Raw genomic sequence first — 10707 nt, 5'->3', positions numbered from 1 at the left:
TTAAAATTTCTTCAGCATACTTTGTGTTTTCACTGAGCGGTCAGCAATCCATGTTCTTTCCAAATTGCTCCATGAGCATGTACCACGCCGAATGTATATTTAGAATCTGTCCAAATATTTACCCTTTTTCCCGCTGCCAGTTCCAATGCTCTCGTGAGAGCAACTATCTCCGCCTTTTGAGCTGATGTTCCAGGGGGTAAAGGCTTAGACTCGATTACCTGCTGAGTAGTTGTTATAGCATATCCAGCTTTACGTTGTCTTTGCGTAACAAAACTGCTCCCATCCGTGAACCAAGTTTCTTCCGCATCTTCCATGGGCTCCTCCTTAAGGTCTGGTCGGCTGGAATACACAGTCTCTAGAGTTTCTAAACAATCGTGAATCGCAGCTTGTGCCGGAGCATCACTAAGAAAAGAGGCTAGATTCACAATATGAATTATCACAATTTCCACGTCGTCCTGTTCTACCAATATTGCTTGATATTTCAAAATCATCAATTCTTGTTTAAGTTGTTTAAAGACTTTTTGTGCTTCTCCAGTCCAGACTAACTTTGACTGGTTAATCTTTATCAATTCACATAGAGGCTTTACCAATAGTCCATAATTATAAATCCAAAGGCGACACCAACCTGTCATTCCTAAAAAGGTTTGTAGCTCCTTTACCATTTGAGGTTCTGGAGTCCGGCAAATGACTTCCTTATGTTCAGTTCCTAGTTCTCGTTGTCCTTCCGAAATTTCAAATCCCAGATAGGTCACACTTTGTTGAGCCAGCTGGACTTTCTGTCAAGAGACTTGATATCCATTTAAACCCAGAAAATTAAGACGACTTATAGTCCATTGAATACAACTCCCTTTAGTCTCGGTAGCTATTAAGAGATCATCTACATATTGTAACAAAGCACCTTCAGTGTCCGGAGGTATCCATGTTTCGAGTTCCCTTGCTAATTGGTTTCCAAAAATAGTGGGGCTATTCTTGAATCCTTGAGGTAGTAATGTCCACGTAAGCTGCGTCTTTCTGCCTGAATCGGGATTTTCCCATTCAAAGGCGAATAGGTTTTGGCTTTCTGTGGCTAAGCCTAGGCAGAAGAAGGCATCTTTTAAATCCAGTACGGTAAACCAGACTTGACTATTCTTTAATTTAGTCAGCAAAGTATAAGGGTTTGCCACTACTGGATGTATATCCTCAGTGATTTTATTTATGGCCCTCAAATCCTGAACTAGCCTATAGCTTTTTCATCTGCCTTTTTAATTGGCAATATGGGTGCATTGGATTCTGATTCACATTCAATCAATAATCCATACTGTAAAAACTGATCAATTATCTCTTTAATTCCTTTCCTATCTTCTATCCTCAAAGGATATTACTTAACCTTAACGGGTTTCTCTCCTGGCTTTAATTTAATAATTATTAAGGTCACATTTTTAGCTCTTCCAGGGACTTCGGTAGCCCAAACTCCTGGACATACTTGATCTGTGATCTCTAAAGGTATTTCACTTTTAGGGTCAGTTTGTATTAGTGCCAAGCTTAACACATTTATTACTTGTTCTTCTCCTGTTCTTAATTCCATTTTCCCTTTTTCAAACACAATTTCTGCTCCTACTTGCTCTAATAAATCTCTACCTAAGAGTGCCCATGAGGAGCTAGGCATAGATAAAAATCTGTGTATGCCCCATTGTTTCCCTAACTTGTACTTCAAAGGTTCACAAAAATAAGCCTTTTCGGTTACACCTTGTCCTGGTTTCAGTTAGAACAGAGTTAATTTTCTTCCTAGTAGCTGGGAGGATGCTATGTTTTGGCTTAGGATGAGAAGAGTGCTGATAACACCCCGATGTTTCAATTGTTGCAGAGCAATGCTTATACCAAGCCAAGGACATCTCAGCTTCTTGCTCTGTCCTGCCAACAGGCAGGCTGGGGGTGCAGTAAGAGCTGGGAGGGGACAGACCCAGGACAGGTGACCCAAACTAGCCAAAGGGGTATTCCATAGCATCTGACGTCAGGCTAAACAATACATAGGGGTGGCTAGCCAGGGGGAGGGGGCCGGACTGCTCGGGGTTAGGCTGGGCATCGGTCAGCGGGTGGTGAGCAATTGCATTGTGCATCACTTGTTTGTACACATCATTAGTAGTGGTACTATTATCATCATTGTATTATTATTATTATTATTATTATTATTATTATTATTTTGTCTTATTAAACTGTCTTTATCTCAACTCACAGGCTTCACTTTCCATTTCTCTCCCCCGTCCCAGAGAGGGAGGGGGAGGGGGAGCGAACAGCTGCGTGGTGTTTAGCTGCCGGACGGGTTAAACCACGACACACCTTTTACCCTAACATAATAATTCTGTGAAGGCATTAATGCTTGATTTAGAACTGAATACGTTGCCCCATACCAATAAGAAATTTCACTTCCATTCCTCCCCTAGCTTCATTATAACCAGTGGAGGATCCGCTAGGGTAGATTCCCCAGGTCCCCGTTATTCCTGTTGAAATCAGGGGTTGATTACCCTAGGAAAAGGCTAGTCAATTTGTCCTCCAAAGCCAGGTCCAAACCGTTTTGTTTTATTTATTTATTTATTTATTATTTTTCATTACATTTCAGAGTTGGTCCAAAAATTCCATAGGGCTTTCTTTTAGACCTTGTTGGAAGCATATTCTCAATTCCCAATTCATCCAGGTTTTAGTATTTACTTAACCGTTCATGATTTTCAGGATGATTCGGGTCTTAGTGGGGGTCGGTCAGGGGAATGCAATTGTCCACAGTTCCCTGAACGGTCCCATCAGCAATCTGAGCTCGCACATGAACTCAGGTTGTTTTAAGAGTTGACCTCTTTTCTGTTTCTGTGACAACTCTCTCGGACCGATCATGGTCCCTTTGCCCTAAAGGGCTAACACCCATGATTTTAAGATCTCTGCCTCGGGCACAGGCAGAACTATTAACATTCCTACATCCTCTTTCCCTGCTCATTCAACTTCAAACACCTTTAACACTTTCAACAACCCTTTTAACACTTCCTTTATCTTTCTCCAGCCTGTACTTCTCTAATGCCAACATCAAAGGTTCAGTCAGGGGCCAACTTAATTCCCTACCTTTTCCCACCAAGATGCTGAAACATCAGTATACAACATTTCATCCTGTTCTGCTTCTCAAAAAACAACATTAACTGTAGCAAAATATTATAGTTTAAAGTTCCATTTAGGGGCCACTTTTCTCCACATTCCAGCTTATAAAGCGGCCACCACTGATTACGATATTTTATCAATGTTTTCCTGTTCACACTTCCACCGGCAGATCCTCCAATATCCTTCCAGTGACTTAAAACACATCCTAACACACTTTTCTTTAAAATTTCACTGCTTGTTTGCCCCCCCAGTTTCCAGTTTACACTTTCAGAATACACATGTTACTTACAAAAGCGTATCACAAAACGTATCACTCACAAAACTACGGGCACGCAATATCTTTCAGTAGCGATGCCACAAAACTACTATTACCAGCAATATTGCCAAAATCACAGTAACAATAGTCAGAGTCAAATTCCACATGCGATAAGTCAGAAAACCGAACTGTGTAACACCGTAACGATATCTTTCTTATAACAATGCCACGAACCTACTATTACCACCAGGAAAATAGCCAAAATCGCAGTAACAATAACCAGAGTTAAATACCATACTCCATGAGTCAGAAAACCGAAATAGACAACACAATTCCAGATGGACCTTAAAGCGAGCTCCTTCCTTAAGGTCCCCAAACATGTACTTATGGTGCTAACCACAAAGTATATACCAAACACTGCCTCGCAGAAGATCACCTTCTGACTTACAGACAGTTCCAGATGACCGGTCTACCAGAAAACCAAACCAGAATAGAGAATATACTCACTTACAATGATGGGGTCCTTGTCTGCCTCCGCAGTGATCCGGTGAGTCGAGGAGTCCCTCCGGGAAATCCCGGGGGTACCCTAGGGAGTCCTGTTCCCAGCAGGTCCTGCAGTCCGGCAGAGAGGTTGTCCCATCTGGGTCGCCAAATTGATTCAAAGATCGAAGCCGAAATTCCTTTAAGTGGTATATTCTTTATTGCAGCGCTGGATGCACGGGGGATCTCTCCACCTATCGTGCATACCCAAAGCAGAAAGCAGTCTTGAATTTATACAATCAATCTATCAATATTCTACAAGCACCTATACATACGCATTACCTATCCCCGCCTTCCCTCGCTTCTCATGCTAATTAGCCTTTTGGCACCTTGCGCCTGCGCAGAGCCTTCCAAGAATTGCGGGCAGGGGTCTTTGGGACGTGGGCAGGGGTCTTTGGGAGGAAGACCCCGAGTCTTCCTCACAGTGTACTTTTCACCTTTGGTCAGGAATCTGCTGAATTGGCATGTTTCTTAATTGCAAGAGCTGGTTGTTGCCAATTCTCCCGTTTGTTGTATCTTTATAATGAATTCCAATGTCCAGTTTCGAGAGTTATAGTCCTTACATTCGTTTCTCTGTCCGCCTGCCGCTTCCTTATCATGAGTTCCAGTATCTTGTTTCGAGATATACAGTCCTTGTCTGGGGATTGTCCTTGCCTCCCCAATAGCTCCTTAATCAGCCTTCACACAATTATCTGAGAATGAAAGCTGCTTTCCAGTAATTCAGAAAGCCAAGTTACGTCTCAGCCTTTAGCATCTCGGGCTTTGGGGCCTGTCTGTAACATTTGGCACCAGCACTAATACTTTTTTTGGCATATGTTTAGCGTTTGGGGCCTGTGTCTGGGATTTGGGCCCTGTCTCGAACCACTGGGGCTTTGTCCTGGGTTTTGGAACCTGCCTCTAGAGTTCAGGGCCTGTGATTAGGCTTTTGGGGTCTGTGTCTGGGGGCCGGTATCTGGGGGCAAGGGGGGAGCTGCTTGTAGACCCTTGGGGCCAGCATTGAGGGGGTTGGGAGCTGACTCTACACCTTTGGGGCCTGCTTCTGGGGGGGGGGGGGGTTGAGACCTGCATCTGGGGGAGGGGTGGGAGCTCTTTGTATTCCTTTGGAGCCTGTGTCGGGGGTGGGGGAAGGGGAGGGTTGGTTGGGAGGTGCTTGTACACTGTTGGAGCCTGGGTTGAGGGAGGAGGTTTGGAGCTGCTTCTACACCTTTGGGCCTGGCATCGGGGGTAGGGGGTTAGGTGCTGGTTGTAGGGGCCTGTGTTTGGGGGGGGGGGGGGCTTGGGACCTGCATCTGGGGGAGGGGTGGGAGCTCTTTGTATTCCTTTGGAGCCTGTGTCGGGGGGCGGGGGGGGGGGGGCGGGGGGAAGGGGAGGGTTGGTTGGGAGGTGCTTGTACACTGTTGGAGCCTGGGTTGAGGGAGGAGGTTTGGAGCTGCTTCTACACCTTTGGGCCTGGCATCGGGGGTAGGGGGTTGGGTGCTGGTTGCAGGGGCCTGTGTTTGGGGGGGGGGCTTGGGACCTGCGTCTGGGGGAGGGGTGGGAGCTGCTTGTACACCTTTGGGGCCTGCATGTGTGGGGGGTCAGGGCCTGTGTCTAGCGGGCTGGGAACTGCTTGTACAATGTAGGAATCTGTTTCTGCAGGGTGGCTGGGAGCTGTTTGTACAACTTTGGGGCCAGCATCTGGGGGTGGCTGGGAGCTGCCTGTACACTGTAGGGGCCTGTGTTTGTGGGGGCCTTGGGGGCCTCCCTCGGGGGGGGGGGGGAGGGTTGGGAGCTGCTTGTATAGGGTAGGGGGCCTGCCTGGCAGGGGTTGGGAGCTGCTTGTAGAATTTGGGGCCCTGTGTCTGGGGGGGGGGTTGGGGCCTGTGTCTCAGGGGTGTTGGGAACTGGTTGTACACCTTTGGGTCCTGTCTCTGGGGGGGGGAGCTACTTGTACCCTTACCATAAGCCGTACTCTAACACATACTTCTACCAGTACCCTTACCCTTACCGTAACCCTTACCTTTACCCTTACTCTTACCCTTACCAAAGCATTACCCTTACCCTTAACGTAAGCCTAAACCTTAACCTTATCCTTACACTTACACTTACCGTAACCCTTACCCTTTCTGCTACACTTACCCTTAGCCTAAATCTAAACCTTACACTTACCCTAACCCTAACACTTACCCTTACCATTACCCATATACTTACTCTTACCCTAACCCTAAATCTTACTCAAACACTTACCCTGACCCTTACATTAACCCTAAACCGTACCCTAAAACTTACACTTACTCTTAACCTTAACCTTACGCTTAACCTTAACCTACTACTTACCCTTTCTTATCCGTCACCCTACACCTAAAATTAACCCTAACCATTACCCTAACACTTACCCTTACCCTAACCCAAACCCTAATCCTAACTCTAAACCTTACCCTGACTTGTACACTTATCCTTATCCTTACACTTACCCTAACACTTACCCTTACACTTATCCTTACACATATAACTTACCCTTACCCTAAAACTTAACCTAACTCTAACCCTAAACCTTACCTTAACCCTTACTCTGACCCTTACATTAACCCTTACCCTTACCCTAAAACTTACTCTTAACCTTAACCTTACCCTTAACCTTAACCTAATACTTACCCTTCCGTTTCCCTCACCCTAACCCTAAAATTAACCCTAACCATTACCCTAACACCTACCCTTACCCTAACCCTTACTCTAACCCTTACAATGACCCGTACCCTTACACATACACTTACCCTTACTCTTACCCTAAACCTTACCCTTACCATAAGCCATATTCTAACAAATTCTACCCGTACCCTTACCCTTACCGTAATCCTTACCCTTTATGTTACCCTAAACCTTACCCTTACCCTAACACTTACCCTTATCGTAAACCTTACCCTTTCTGCTACATTTACCATTAGCCTAAATCTAAACCTTACACTTACCCTTACCTTAACCCAATACTTACCCTTACGTTTCCCTCACCCTAACCCTAAAATTAACCCGAACCATTATTCTAACACTTACCCTTACCCTAACCCTAACCCTTACTCTAACCCTTACCCTGACCCATACCCTTACACTCACCCTTACCCTTACATTACCCTAACTCTTACCCATACCATAACCCATACCCTAACACATATTTTTACCCTTAACCTTACCGTTACCCTTACCCTTACTCTATCCGTTACCCTTACGCTTACCCTTAACATAAACCTTACCATTAATCTTACCCTTACGCTAACCCTTACCCTTACCCTATCCCTTACACTTATCCTTATCCATACCCTTAACCTTACCCCAACCCTTACCCTTAAGCTGAACCTAACCCTAAACCTTACCCCAAACCTTTCCCTGAACCTTACATTAACCATAACCCTTAACCTAAACCTTACACTTACTCTTAACCTTAACCTTACCCTTAACCTTAAGCTAGTACTTAACCTTACATTTTTCTCACCCTAATCCTAAAATTAACCCTAACCATTACCCTAACACTTAACCGTTACACTTACCCTTATTCTATCCGTTACTCTTACACTTTCCCTTAACATAAACCTTACCCTTGACCTTACCCTTACCATAAGCCATACATCAACACTTACATGTACACTTACGCTTACACTTATCCTAGTAATTACTCGTACAATTACCCTTAACCTAACCATAAACATTAAGGATCAGCTTAAGGGTCACCCTTAAGGTTAACGTTATCCTAACACTTACACTTAAGTTCAGGGTAAGGGTTAGAGTAAGGGTAAGTGTTAGGGTAATGGTTAGGCTAATTTTAGGTTTAGGGTGAGGGAAACGTAAGAGTAAGTATTAGGTTACAGCTAAGGTTAAGGTTAAGAGTAAGTGTAAGGTTTAGTGTAAGGATTAGGGTTAATGTAAGGGTCAAGGTAAGGGTTGGGGTAAAGGTTTAGGTAAAGGGTAAAAATATGTATATTGTAAGGGTGAGGGGTTAGGGTAATGGTTAGATTTTAGTTAGATTTAGGTAAGGGTGAGGGTTCGGGTAAGGTTTAGAATTAGGCAAAGGGTAAGTGTAGCAGAAAGGGTAAGGTTTAGGATAAGGGTAAGTGTTAGGATAAGGGTAAGGTTTAGGGTTAGCTTAATAGTAAGGTTAAGGGTAATTGTACGAGTAATTGCTAGGGTAAGTGCAAGCGTAAGTGTACATGTAAGTGTTGTTGTATGGCTTATGGTAAGGGTAAGGTCAAGGGTAAGGTTTATGTTAAGGGTAAGTGTAAGGGTAAGGGTAAGGGATAGAGTAAGGGTAAGGGTAAGGTTAAGGGTAACGGTAAGGTTAAGGGTACAAATATGTGTTAGGTTATGGGTTATGGTATGGGTAAGAATTAGGGTAAGTATAAGGGTAAGGGTAAGTGTAAGGGTACAGGTCAGGGTAAGGGTTAGAGTAAGGGTTAGGGTTGGGGTAAGGTTAAGTGTTAGGGTAATGGTTAGGGTTAGTTTTAGGGTTAAAGTCAGGAAAATGTATGCGTAAGTATTAGGTGAATGTTAAGGGTAAGGTTAAGGTTAAGAGTAAGGGTAAGGTTTAGGGTAAGGGTTAGGGTTAATGTAAGGGTCAGGGTAAGGGTTGGGGTAAGGTTTAGGGTAAGGGTTAGGTTCAGGATAAGTGTTAGGGTAAGGGTAAGGTTAATGGTAACCGTAAGTGTAAAGGTAAGGGTTAGGGTAAGGGTAAGAATAAGGGTATGGGTAACGGTAAGGGCGAGGGTTAGGCTAAGGGTAAGTGTAAGGTTTAGATTTAGGCTAAGGGTAAGTGTAGCAGAAAGGGTAAGGTTTACGGTAAGGGTAAGTGTTAGGATAAGGGTAAGGTTTAGGGTTAGGTTAAGGGTAATGGTAAGGGTAACGGTAAGGGTAAGGGTAACGGTAAGGGTAAGGGTAACGGTAATGGTAAGGGTAAGGTAAGGGTAACAGTAACGGTAAGGGTAAGGGTTACGGTAAGGGTACGGTTACGGGTAGAAGTATGTGTTAGAGTATGGGTTATGGTAAGGGTAAGGGTTAGAGTAAGGGTTAGGGTAAGGGTAATGGTTAGGGTTAATTTTAGGGTTAGGGTGAGGGAAAAGTAAGGGTAAGTATTAGGTTAAGGTTAAGGGTAAGGTTAAGGTTAAGTTTTAGGGTTAGGGTTAATGTAAGGGTCAGGGTAAGGGTTCAGGTAAGGTTTAGGGTTAGGGTTAGGTTAAGGTTAAGTGTTAGGGTAAGGGTAAGGTAAATGGTAACTGTAAGTGTAAGGGTAAGGGTTAGGGTAAGGGGAAGAGTAAGGGGAAGGGGAAGGGGAAGTCTAAGGGTCCGGGTCCGGGTAAAAGTTAGAGTAAGGGTTAGGGTTAGGTAAGGATAAGTGTTCAGGTAATGGTTACGGTTAATTTTAGGGTTATGGTGAGGGAAAGGTAAGGGTATGTATTAGTTTAAGGGTAAGGTTAAAGGTAAGATTAAGTGTAAGGTTTAGGTTAAGGGTTAGGATTAGAGTTAGGGTTAGGGTAAGGGTTAGGGTTAATGTAAGGGTCAGGGTAAGGGTTGGGGTAAGGTTTAGGTCAAGGGTAAAAGTAAGTATAATGGTAAGGGTAAGGGTGAGGGTTAGGGTAAGGTTTAGAATTAGGCAAAGGGTAAGTGTAGCAAAAAGGGTAAGGTTTAGGATAAGGGTAAGTGTTAGGATAAGGGTAAGGTTTAGGGTTAGCTTAATAGTAAGGTTAAGGGTAATTGTACGAGTAATTGCTAGGGTAAGTGCAAGCGTAAGTGTACATGTAAGTGTTGTTGTATGGCTTATGATAAGGGTGTGAGGAATGTTTTAACAATTCGTGTCCATAAAGAACAATTCTGTTTGAATCCTGTCTGCCTCTGGGCCCTGCACTGGCAATTTAATTCTTGAACCTCAGCTGCAGTGTGTCCCAGTCTCCCCCTCATTCTAGTCAATTTATCACTCCTTAAATTTATGAACCTGTTTGCTTTTGTTATTCCGGACTTCTATTTCTAACACTGCTATAGATGTGTCTGTGAATGGCTGGGGAAGAATGTTTTAATTACTCGTGAAGCTGTTTGTGTTTGATGTCTGGGAGTTTCAGAACAACTGATAACAACTAGTGACTGTTATGGGATACTATGCAGATCTTTGGTATCTGGTTAGGGGGGCCGAGAGATTAAGAGGAAGGAAAAAGAAGCTGAAGGACGGCTGGGAGACAAGTCTTGAAGAGAATGTTCTATAAACTTGGTATGGTGCCAAGTAAGTACAAAGGGGGAGAGGAAGACTACGAGCCTTCAGCATGAAAGACCCCTAGAGACCCCCAGAAGAGACCCCAGAGGAGACTGCGCATGCTCCAGTAGGAGGGACTGCACCCCGGAAGCTAATTTTAATAATCTATTTTTTTTAGAAGTAGTAATGAATATGTATTAGTCTAGGAGCATAAAAATCAGCTGCTTGATGTAACTGGTGTGCGTCCTGGTGGAGCGGAGACTCCCGGTGCACCCAGCGCTGTTTGCTTACCTCTATTCCTTTATATTCTTTCAATAAATCCTATTTTTTTATTTAATCCTAATTTGAATCCTGAGCCATTTATAACAAGGGTTAGGTTAACTTTAAGGTTTATGTTAAGTGTAAGTGTAAGGGTAACGGAGACAGTAAAGGTAAGGGTAAGGGGAATGGTAAAGTTAAGGCTACAAGTACGTGTTAGGATATGGGTTATGGTAAGGGTAAGGGTTAGGGTAAGGGTAAGTGTTAGGGGAATGATTAGGGTTAATTTTAGGGTTAGGGTGAGGGAAACATAAGGGTAAGTGTTAGGGTA

General features: G+C 43.9%; 1 long non-coding RNA gene across 1 annotated transcript; it reads left to right on the top strand.

Moving 5' to 3' along the window:
- The first annotated feature begins 8493 nt into the window (after positions 1 to 8493).
- On the top strand, positions 8494 to 10461 carry LOC311428671. Its single transcript, XR_014687814.1, has 2 exons — positions 8494 to 8716; positions 9564 to 10461. It is a non-coding gene; the product is annotated as an uncharacterized lncRNA (long non-coding RNA).
- The last annotated feature ends 246 nt before the right edge of the window (positions 10462 to 10707 follow it).

The sequence above is a fragment of the Aythya ferina genome (genome assembly GCF_964211825.1).
Source record: "Aythya ferina genome assembly, contig: HAP1_SCAFFOLD_109, whole genome shotgun sequence".
Taxonomy (NCBI): Eukaryota; Metazoa; Chordata; class Aves; order Anseriformes; family Anatidae; genus Aythya; species Aythya ferina.
Note: the sequence above shows the minus strand (reverse complement) of the source record. Positions and strands in the feature narration are given on the sequence as shown.